The sequence below is a fragment of the Tyto alba genome, unplaced genomic scaffold (assembly GCF_018691265.1).
Source record: "Tyto alba isolate M040663 unplaced genomic scaffold, T.alba_DEE_v4.0 Super-Scaffold_1, whole genome shotgun sequence".
Classification (NCBI taxonomy): domain Eukaryota; kingdom Metazoa; phylum Chordata; class Aves; order Strigiformes; family Tytonidae; genus Tyto; species Tyto alba.
Genome location: NW_024881261.1, coordinates 21,243,983 through 21,255,710, shown reverse-complemented (window position 1 = coordinate 21,255,710; position 11,728 = coordinate 21,243,983).

Here is an 11,728-nt window from a genome sequence, read left to right as displayed (position 1 = left end):
GCATGTGCAAATCAGTGCAAGTTGCATGCAGTACAAAGATAAGAAGTAAGAATGTGTCATGACGTTGGTTACGTTTGTTAGTTTAAGAGCATTCTTAGGGCTTCTGTATACAGCAGTAAAATCCCTCAGTCTATCTTCCCTTACCCTGACAAAGTGCCCTCATTAAGGGATTAAAGATGTTACTGCAATACTATTCATAATGTATACACTTTGCAGCCCCTCACATCTGTTTTCTGCACTATTTATCTAATCATCAAGACCCTTATTCATATTTGCCTTGGAGATAACAGGGCAGGATACCAAAGGATTCCTGGGCTGAGAGGAAATGACAGAGAGTTGGTGTAATGGACTAATTAAAGACTTCAAGGTCAGACTAGAGAAATCCAGAATTCTGTGGTGTGGAGACTCACAGGATACACAGCATTATCCCATTTTTAATGGCACAGGCGTGATCAAAGCCACCTGATCATTACATCCCCAGAAACATGCCTCTGCCAGATCACACAGCTTCTGATAAGTGGCTGATGTTCTCAGCCACGCATTAAAAGAGATGTCAGGCTTTGCTTTGCATGTGAGGAATTCTGAGGGAGCCAGGCAGCTTGTGAGAGCAGAGAGCTTGCTCTCAATAAAGCACTAGCAGGCCACATGTCAGACCTTGCTCTCTTTTCGCTGACCTGTCAGTTGTTTGAACGTCTTGGGTCAAAGAGCTCTGATGGCAGAGTGAAATACAGCATGAAGATGATGTCTTATTCTTTTCAGTATGTACTTTCAGATATACTTTCCCATATCACTTCTTCTGCTAATATTTAGAGCAGAAGAATGTTCCTATATGTGATTTGTGATAGAACTGGGTTCAGTGGCCTAGATCCCTGGGTAGTCCTTAGGTTTCATTTCAAAAATTCCCAGAGAAGGAGAATTATAGAAAATTTCACTGCAGAACAATAAACATACCTTCTAAGACAATACTTTTAAATTATTTCATATATCTGTTCATCAGTCGTGTATATGCTGCATAAGATAGATGAAATTAATACAAACTATGAAGTCAAAACTCATTAATTAAAAAGTTAGAATTACAGAATAAGATTTTCCCTCTCGAATACTTTTCAGGTATTACTTACTATCTTGAAGTCACTATACAACAATGAAACTTTTCCACTGGAAATAGTTCTATATGGCATCTAAATACCACTTGTGAAGCAAAAATTAATGAAGCACGGGATAGATGTACAAGGGGAGAGTTAAACAATAAGGATCTGTGTAATAAACAGTAGTTACAGGGTGCTGGCTATTTTTGTGGCCAGAGTGACAGGCAATTTGATCATCAAAAATAAAAGGTTCTGGGCTCCTAGGCTTAGTGAATTAGTCATACTCAGAAGGGATTGCTGTAGCAAACCCAGACTCTTTGTGAACTGACAGTGGGGTAATCAAAACAAGTGCAAGAACATTTCAACTGTCTAAGCTTTTCCCAATGTTTTATGGAGATCTTTATGGAAGAGAGTTTTAAAGAGACATTTGAAGAATTTTAAGGTCACATGCTCTGCTTCTTCATCTGGGTAATGTCACTAGCAAATCAATTCTAAACAAATGTCTATTTAAATATGTATTTAAAGATTTAAGAAGACTTGCCAAAATCAAAGAGATCCAAAGTTTAGAACAAGATGGAGCTTCAACCTGCAAGAGCAATTTATCCAGCCTGCAGGCTAATGCAACTTGTCTTTTTCCTGGGGATCTCTGAGCTGTAGAGATAACGCTGAGACGGACTAAATAAATTGTTTTGGCAGCCAAGTGCTTTCTTCTATTACAGACCAAAAGAATATCTAACAGAAGGACATTTGAGGGGTCCCCTTGAAAGTCATGTCCCATAGCAGGGTAAGTCCTGCTATGTGACTGGGGACACACATTGCATGACCAGAATTCTCACATGCTCTGCAGTATAACTGAATGCTCATTAGGAGGATACCGACCTCTGCTTGCCCAATGGGTATAGTTGCAGTTACCCAACAGACCTTGCCTCTGTAACTGGCTATGAAGCTTGTCTGCTTGGAAACTTCCCATCTCTACTTCAGAGAACTCAGAACATAAATCCAGCTAGGGATTTTGCAAGCTTCTGTCGCTGTATCAACAGCTCAGTTTGATTATGGATTTAGGGGGAGCTAGTAACATGATCATAGACTCCTCTGATTTGGAAATATAGTAGAAACAACTGGAACTGGCTACACCCAAAATCTTCAATGGAAAATAACTTTTGAGTTTGCGCTAAAGTTCTGCCTTCTTTCAACTTCTCCCCACACTGTATCTCCTTTATTTATAGTGGTCTGAATCAAATGTTCCTATTTGAATTCTGCTGAACTAACAAAAGTTTGATAGTACAGATAAGAGCAGCTATTCAAATACATTCCTGTTTTCTGATCTGGGCACTAAAGAGTGTTTGTCTGCCACTGTTGTCTCTCAGAAAGTGAACTGGCATAGTGGCATCCTGAAAATTACCTTAAGGCCACGGTATGGAATGAACTTATTTTAGCCACAACTAGCTATTGTCCCAAACTAGAACCTCTGAATTTCAGGAGAGTGGACAAAAGAGACCAAGGGCTGGAACCCAGAGATGGGATAGCAAATAGTCGCACTGCAGTAGGTATTGCAACTATTTATCTACTTCAAAATCTCCTGCATGCTTCCTGTCATCCATGCGCAGAACTTCTAGCGATGGTTTACTTAAGATGTCATTGTGGAAGACCATGTTACACTAATTCTAGTTTGATTTTGATTGTCACAAAAGTAAAGTGTGCTGGGATTTGTAGTTTTCAATGTGACAAATGACAGGGCTAGTTGTTCAAAAGACCTGAATTCTGTGCCTGCTTTTTTCCTGGTTTCCCAGGTGATGGTGAGAAAGTCAGTTTATTAATTTCCTCTTTTTCTTCTTCCCTACCACTAAAGTTAGATCTCCTTTGTAAAACACTTTAAAATCTGTGGATGAAGAGTATAAGATACTAGTTCACAGTGGTGAGAATATGGAGTACTATAGTTATATTATTAACAAAGAAGATGACTTTTATGAAGTCTTCTGTATCTGGACTGAAGATTAGGACCCGATCAGAGATGTGATTAGTTAGGTTTTCACAACCTGGCTAAGTCTCTGTCCAACATACCCTGACAGACCCAAGGCATCATTAAAAGGCAGGAGGCAGCTTCCTTATGTTCTATTGCTATCTAGTGATCTGAGGAGAGACAGTGGCCAGCATGAATGGCCGTGATGAGCAGCACACCTCGCTGCCTGTCACAGTCACATGTTAATCAGGGTACAGTAATTTGTGAGAACATTAATAAATACAAATCACTCTCTAGGGGACTACAATATGTTATTTTACCTCTCAACAATAACAGACCTTATTATCTTGCAAGGAGAAGCTCCTGTCAGGGCAGTCAAGGATGGCCACTTTTAATGAAGACAAATGATCTCCTTCAAAGGAGCAGTGAGCCTTGATTTGGCTTAATGGCTCACTAGTATGAAGCATGGATTTAATCAGAACTCCAGCTTCTGTCACGCATGGGCCTTGAAGTCAGGTAATTGGAAGCAGGTGCTAAGTACAATTTAAATGAAATGTCTAGTTAATAAGGACAGTTTGAAACAAGCAATTTATACCCCTCCCCCAAGCTCTAGCCTTCTCAGGGACGTGAAGGCAGCCAGCTGTGCTCAGGAACCAAATGGCTTAATTTCTCAGCATTGCCTTTCTCACTTCCAACACTGTGCTGCTACTTTTAGTTTGACAGATGTCCCAATTGAAGTGATCCTCTTTCAGATAAGATGGGCAACTGAGAGATGTCAGGGCTCAGTATGTTTTGTTTTGTTTTGTGCTGGAAGAGGCAGCTGAGCCAAAATCTGGACAGAGATGTGGCCCAGAAGATTCTGGCTTTTAAACATCTCAAAGTTCAGGGAGGGAATGAGAAGGAGCAGAATAGCAGTGTTTCCCTAAAATGTGTATCATCGTTCACCTCTAAAGTATGGATCTAAATGAGGGAATTTGACTCTCCAGGTTGTATTATGCAAGTCACAACTGCTATGTGAAAATTGGAGTATGTATGACCCACAGTGCCTCTCATGATCCAAACTGAGGAGCCTTCTGAAGAACACCATGGACCCTTTCCTACCTGCTAACCTGTTATGTTTCTTTCCAAGAACATCATCACAGTTCATATTTATATCTTTTTCCTTTTTGGTGGTGATGGGACAGGGAGGAGAGCAGATCCTCTGAACTTGTGGGTGGCAGCAAGAAACTTCCAACAATGTGTGACCTATGTGCAGTTCCACTTGGAATCATGTAGGAATTGTCAGCATCACTAAGTCTTGAGCTTTAAAAGAAAGTCTTACATTTGTGTTTTTTTTTTCCTTGAAAACCTGGCTCATAGAATCACGTGATTATGAAGTAAAAAATGCTTGCAGATGGGGAAGAAAATCTGAACATGTTATCTAAAACAACTGCAACACCAACCTAATGCCTCACTGAAAAATAAATACTTCTTTTTAAATTAATCTTACAGCTTTGAAGAAAGGCCTCTCTTATTTTGAGGCATTTGGTGCCAGCAACACTAAACCTTATAAGGAATATAGAGAGTTATAGGAGGTTCAGTGAATTATCACTAATACATTTGTCATATTCTAGATTTTCAGACATGACAAAACTGGGTTTTAAACCAGTTAAATTATCAGTTTAATTATCAGTTACTTAAAAGCAGAGTCTAACAAGCAAAAGCATAATAAGAGCAATACTATAGGTACTACAGGATCTCCCTTGTCCCTTTTAGGTCTTTCTGCCATCCTTTGAAACTACAGTTAAAAAGTAGTGCTTTCATAACAAAAACAAGATTTTACTTCTGAGGGAGAAAGTAATTAGCCACTGGGTGTGGAAGTATTTTCCATTAGCAATTTTTTAAACACAGGCTGTAATGCAACTATGCCTGTAGGGACTGGATGACTGGGAGAAACCACAAACCTTCACTATAGGGAAATTTCTATGATCAACTTCTGTGAGACTTATTTCTTAGTCAAGGAAGTACACACAGGCAAACAAGGACCATTGATGCAATTAAGGAGCTATATATCTCTATGTGCTTTCTCAGGATGACATGTGCTGTTTTGCTTTGCAGTAGGACTAGGCAACAGGTGGGGCTGCCTCTCTACAGCAGGACCAAAGTTACTAAACCTGAGCCATGGTAGGTGCACCTAGTTCTGGGAGCATGACATGGCAGTGATACTGGAAATTGATTTCTCTCCAATAATATTTTATTATAGAAGGACCATTTGAGATTAGTTGCCCTCTAAGGAATCTTTTTTAGAGAAGAATTAAAATGATCCCTGGCTCAAATTGTTTATTGAACTGCTTGGAAACAAGAATTCATCCTGGAGGCCTTTGCAGTTTTGTCTAGATTTTGGGAAACCAAAGAGGTTTTGGCTTTTCAGATACATTTTGAAATTCATTGTTGATATTTTTTTTTCATTCTTTTCCCTTCATCTGTCTTTTTAATTGGGAAAAAAATGATGAGCTCTAATTAACAGATGATAAATAGAACAATCTTGAGAAGGAAAATGGATCAAGAGAAGTCAGAAATAAAATACAGGCCTTTTAGTTTAAAAGTTAGTGTTCAGCTGATCAGAGTCCTTATACCCTTTTGCTTTATGGCTTGAATTCCTTCCAATAGCCCCAAAGCTGGAAAATTTCTCACTAGTTACAAAACAGTTAACAGGCAAAATATTCAGATGGCCTTTCAAGTTTACAACATTGTGGTCATGGATGTGATTGCAATTCAGGTAGCTGCAAAAGAACTGCCAGCTGTTAGAATTACTAAGTCTAGCTAAGTTGGGTACCAGAAGCAGTGGACATTCAATAGCATGGGCTGCACAACAAACTGAACAAAGCTCGCTGGTGTGTGAGCAAATGCACTGTGTCAATTGTGATCATGTCTGTCTGTAGTGGAGGAGAGAAGCAGCATTCTGTAAATGACAGAAGTCTGTGCTTCCAATCATACAGTCACTTCCTATTCATGTGTGTATAAGTAGGGTTTGTCATGGGCATGCATGACAATGAATGCTGATGGGAGGGAGAAGAGTAATTCGATTCTATACCAGAAGGGCAGGGGTTACAATGTCTGCCTTGCCTTTTAAATGTTGTTTGCTTCTGTGTACCTGTCAAAGCAAGATGTTTATGATAGGAAGAGAAACTACTATTCTGTCAGAAAATGAGGCATTGGAAATGCTATGATACTATATTTAGTCATTGGCCTATCTGAAGAAAAAGAGAAGTTCTCAGAAGAAGAGGTGTTTGTGATACTGTATAGATCACTTTTGTTGATTTAGGCAAAAACAATGGAAAGAGAGCCCAGGCTGGGTTTGTAGATCCCCTCTCCTCCTTGGGAAGCAGAATTGGGACCGTGTAATCGTGGACTGGTGAGTGATTTTTGAGTGGTCTGTCTGCAGTCATGAACTATTTTTAAAAGATATACACAACTTTTAGAGACAATTCACACTTTAGCAGTGAGGATATTCCAGTTCTAGAGTGGAAGCTATTTTGCTAGGCCAGGAGGAGAGCGTAACACTGATAACTGCAGTGGGCAGGAGACAAGACTAGGGCTACCTGCTGACTCACTGTGGCATAAGACTAACTCCTGAGCTGAATCACACTGTGACTATTGTCAGCTTGTCAGGGCACCAGAAAGTAAGGCCAAACTGTGTTCCTTCTTCTGCATGCCCTCGGCTGCTGTGTACACTGTAGGGAGCAACATGCACTCTATTCCCAGTTACACAGAAAAAACAGGTTTTGTTATTCTCATGGACAAGGATCTCTTAATTACAATGCCATTTGAAAGATCTGGCACAATAGAAACCAACTGCCATGCTTCCTTAGAAGCCAGGTTGCAGAAATAAGGCACTAGGCCAGAGGTTCATTTATACTGATCGGAATTCACTTTCCCAGCTCCGGGAGTTGCTCACCATGAGATCATTTTGTCTCAGTGAGTACTTCAGTGACTGTGAGAAGCCCAGAATAATGCTACCAGTCTCTCAGAAGTTAAATTATTTGAGCCTTCTATGAAAGATGCTATACAAACCCAAACTGCTATAGTCAAGCCAGCCTCAACAATACCTTGTGGAATGTGTGCCTTTCATGTTTGTTCTGGGGTCATGGAGAACAATGCCCTTTCAGGACAATAGATGTCTGCAGTTCATGGTGAATTTCCTTCCATTCTCTCATTAAAATCCATTCATCTCCAGTTCAGTCTCTTCATCTGCAAACATACATCTTGGATATTTGTCAACTTCTATTCATCTTACTTAGTCTACACATCTAATCTCTTTGAGACTAAACATTTCCTCTGATGGCAGACCCTTAAGAGTGATATTCTGCCACCTGGGATGCATCTTGGCAAGCTGGCTCATTATTAGGGAACACACATATTTGAGTAGTGATACCTCAGACATTTATGCTGTGCAAGACAGCACAGTGCTCAGCACTCAGTAAAACTCAGAAGAGAACCACTGCCTTGGAAAGCAAGATGCTTTCTGGCAAGCATTTTTCAAGATGGGTATGGAAGGCTGGCTTCAGTGCCTAGTTTTGCTCATGACTCCCTATGCAGTTTCAGACAGGCCACTTCATCTCAGAGTCTGTAGCCTGAAAAACAGTAACACAAACTACCTGCTTGTGCATGTTATTCTACCTCCTGCCTGCTCTGCTGAGTGTTTTAACTAGAGAGCAGAACTGTGATGGTAGTGTTCCCTAGAAGTAAGTGAGTGGAGATTGACTTCTTTCAGATTAAACTATTCAACAGCAGTGAAATCATAGAAGCTGTGGCTCGGTAGCGATTCAGCAGTGTTTCATCCACTGCCACAAGGAAAGGCTCTGTCTTTCACTTCTTACACGTGCTGTTTTACCCTGTCCTCTTTAAAGGGAAAGACACTGTACGTGACTGGTACTCAGGCAGGAAGCATCTGCTGCCCTGAGTCCGGAGATCCTTAAGAGCTTGGTGACATCTGGTGGGAACTGGTAGGATCACAAGCCTTTTGTGATTCCACTCCCAATTTATAAAAACAGATTTTAAGAATATTCCCCCCAAAACGAGCCACAAAAATTTCTATTTATTTTATTATTGGAATCACAAGAGTACAAAATCAAAACATAATGCTATAATGATGCATACTGAACACTGTATAGTGTAGAAATCAAAGGGCTTAAAATGCTAATGGGACATAACAAAGCTGAAATATGAGGAGTTTGGCAGTGAATTTTTATAAGCATGTAAATGTAATCTTTTTATCAGGCTGGTTAGAATATCAGTATAAAAAACAAATGATGAAGGTCGCATTTGCTCATCATGCAGTGCCAGGCCCCTCTTCTATATACCAATTGCCATTGTGTTTAAACTTTGCACAAAGCATGTCTATGGCTTATCCTGGGAAGTATCATTGTGGGTATGTTAAGCAGCCCACCTGTGAGTAGTTAGATATGTGCCCAGAGTTTGAGCTAGACATGGGTCTGACAAAACTTCAGTGAAAGGAAAGGTACTTCAGGCTAATTCTGGTAAGGAAAGTGGAAATGCTTGCTTGAAGTTCATATTAATTATCCTATTTGATTTGCATGCAGATGTGTGTGAATGAGTTTTTCCAATTTTATCTAGGTCTTTTTACTCCTAAAAACATAAGCACTATTGCTTTTTCTCTCATTTTTGCAAGTATACTTTGGGATCTAGCTGTGTACAGAAATTGTGCAGCTTCCCAAGATGGAGCAAATAATAATGAACAAAATTTTCTCCCAGTGTCTTTTAGATATTGGAGCAGTATGTCCTCTGAAAGGCAGAGGATTTCCTGCATTTGCCAAGGATTTTGTGAGGCCTCTGATAAAGGGGGAAGAGTCTGAAATGTTACCAATCAATCTCCCTTTCTCTTTTATCCCTTTTTAGGATTTGTAGTGGGAAAGAACGGATATAGAAGGAGGAAATCAGTAAAATGATAGTCAAGGTTTTCAGAAGCAATTGTGAAGGCTACACCACAGATCCAGCTATTACTGAGAATCCAGAATGTGAATACACAGCACTTCCTGTAATTCAGCCCTACTTGAGGAATGCTGAACCGGGACCTTGAAGTCACTGGTAAGTCTGAACAGTCACAGCCTGTTGCTGAAGCCCGTTTATCTTTTCATCCTTCAGTAAGAAAGAGTTAGATTAGAGGACAAAGCAGGGTGGATTTTCAGGCTGAAATCCATCAAGACCAAAGCAGATATCCTCTTAGCTAATGAGGAGAAAGATTTTCACTCTAAGGATCCAGGTTGCCTGCCTTGAGCACTTCAGACCTCTGCCTCCCTTCCTATGCCAGCTCATCTCAGCAGTGATGTCATGACATATAGTATCACTGCTGGTAACCTTGTTAGCAGAGACAATTGTCCAAAGACGTTCATATGGGAGACTGCTTGCCATTGTATGAACTCTGGCCTTATTGTTTATGACAGCACTGGGTGACCTAATTCACTCCAGTGGGTCCATCACACATATCCTCACAGGGTGATTTTCCCTTCTGACAGGCCATCCCTCTTGCTAACACTCTTCTAGCCCTAGCTTCATGTTCATGCAAACACAAAACTACAGACCGATGGGGCCCTTACTGAAAGCTCATGTAGTTAGTGGATATTTACATGGGCGTAGTGAGCAGAGGGCATGAGCCTAAAGCTACTTGGACAGACCTTAGGCCTTTAACACAGCAGACTATCTGGAGTCTTTGGACTTTAGTGTTGAGTAAGCCCATTATTTTAGCTTTCCTGACCAGCACTGGAGCAGGGAACTGTTCTGCTGATACTCAGGTGTTCATGGTACTATTATGACACAGCGATAAGCTGTTAAGTCCATACCTGAAGAGAAAGCCATGCTCACCACTATGCTACACACATGGCATCTTGTGAGGGAGAAAGATTCTCCTGCACAAAATGCAGTTAGGAATGAAGGCAAAATCCCCAATGACAAATGCTCTAGTAGCTGTGAAGGGGCACATGGTTGAATGTTTTTGAATCTCTTCTGTAGAGAGCAGTGTTACATGCATACTTGTGCACAAATACACACATTAGTGTGTCTTCAGCTGAGGAGTGGACAGATGTCTTACTTTATTGTAGATCGTTCTATGATTTGGCAGGGGGTGAGAACAAAGAAAAGACGACATTACTCCAAGGAGTTAAAGAAAGGTAAGAAATCTCCCTGCCTGCCCCATTTCCTGCATAATTTGTTGGCAGCCTGCATCCATTATCAGTCTGTCCCTGTGGCATTGTAGGCTGGTGAATGCATCCACACTAATGCAGATGCCCTTCCCAATCCTGCAAGTTTTCTCACAGACGAGTAGAGATCATGTGTGTTTGTGATATGAGATGGATTGGGAATGGATATATTATTCCTATTCCAGAAGCCAAGGCAACTGCAATATCCAGGCCTGGTACCCCCAGATGTTGAAGAAGAAATTGAGAATTAAAAGCAGATCAGTCACATGTCAGCCAGTGTTCAAAGGATAGCCTGAGAGGAAGAGAAATGCTGGAGTTTTGGAGGGAAACCTCAAAGGGAATTAAATGTGTGTAAACTCTGTGGCTAAAAGCCATGGAGAGGACAGGGTGTCCTCCCTCTGGTAGACAGGGAGAAGAGCAGCCAGCACACATCTCACAAACACATTAGTCGCATATCATTTTGGTGTAAATGATGAAAAAGAAGGGATAAGCATGTGATTAATCTTGGACTGAAGCTACAGAGAGCAGCAGCTTTGATAAAATTTCCTCTTCCCTGTCCAAGGCTGTAATCACTTCAGCTGGCTATAGGCCATTGACCAGTGCAGTCCTGACCACCTGGAGGTACCCTAGCTGGACTTTGGATTCCTCAAGGACTTCACAAAAAACTGGGAGTCAGGGTGCACAATCAGAAGTGGATTGTGCAAATGTGTTGCCCTATTAACTGAACAACTATGAGAGGACAACTGTTGACAAAGGGGAAGGAAGAAAATTTTTATTAGATGGATGTTTTTGACATATTTACTTGATTGTGCTCCCAGTTTATACTGTGTCCTTCTCAGAACTCCAAGGAGGTAATTGAGTTTCACCAGATGCTTTGATAGAGCTCAAACCAGTGTTATCTAAGTGCCCAGGAGGACTCCTTGGATAATTGAACCTGGACTTTTGAGCCACTGACAAAGTCTGGCAGAAAACATAACCCAGCAGTCACCCACACTCTTAGCTAGGGATCTAAGTGAATGTTGATGAAAAGGTGGAGAACTCTCCATGAGATTGAAAATCTCAGCAGGAGCTGGCATGGAGTGCTCTAGAAAGGGCTGCTGTTATATGGAGCTGAAAGGCGTGGTCATCCCACTGCTGCTGTCATCCTGGGCTTTGTCCATATTCTGATTATGGGAACAGCTTTTGATCTTTTGATCTAAAACTGCTGTCAAGCAAAAAGAATGCTGCTCATCTGCACTAAGTGGCTCGAGTTAGGTGATACTAATAGAATGTCTAGCTGTGAAATAACCACTTTGTTCCTATTTGCTGTCCAAATGATACATGAGCAGAATCCTGCTCTTTTCAGGGGACAGACACATGCAACAGAAATAGCTCACAGTCATGTGAAATGTTTCTCTTAATGAAGCAGCACAAATTTCCTAATAGTAGAGACAGATGCTGGCTGCGTGTACCCTAACTCACACACAGTGGTGAAGGAGAATGTG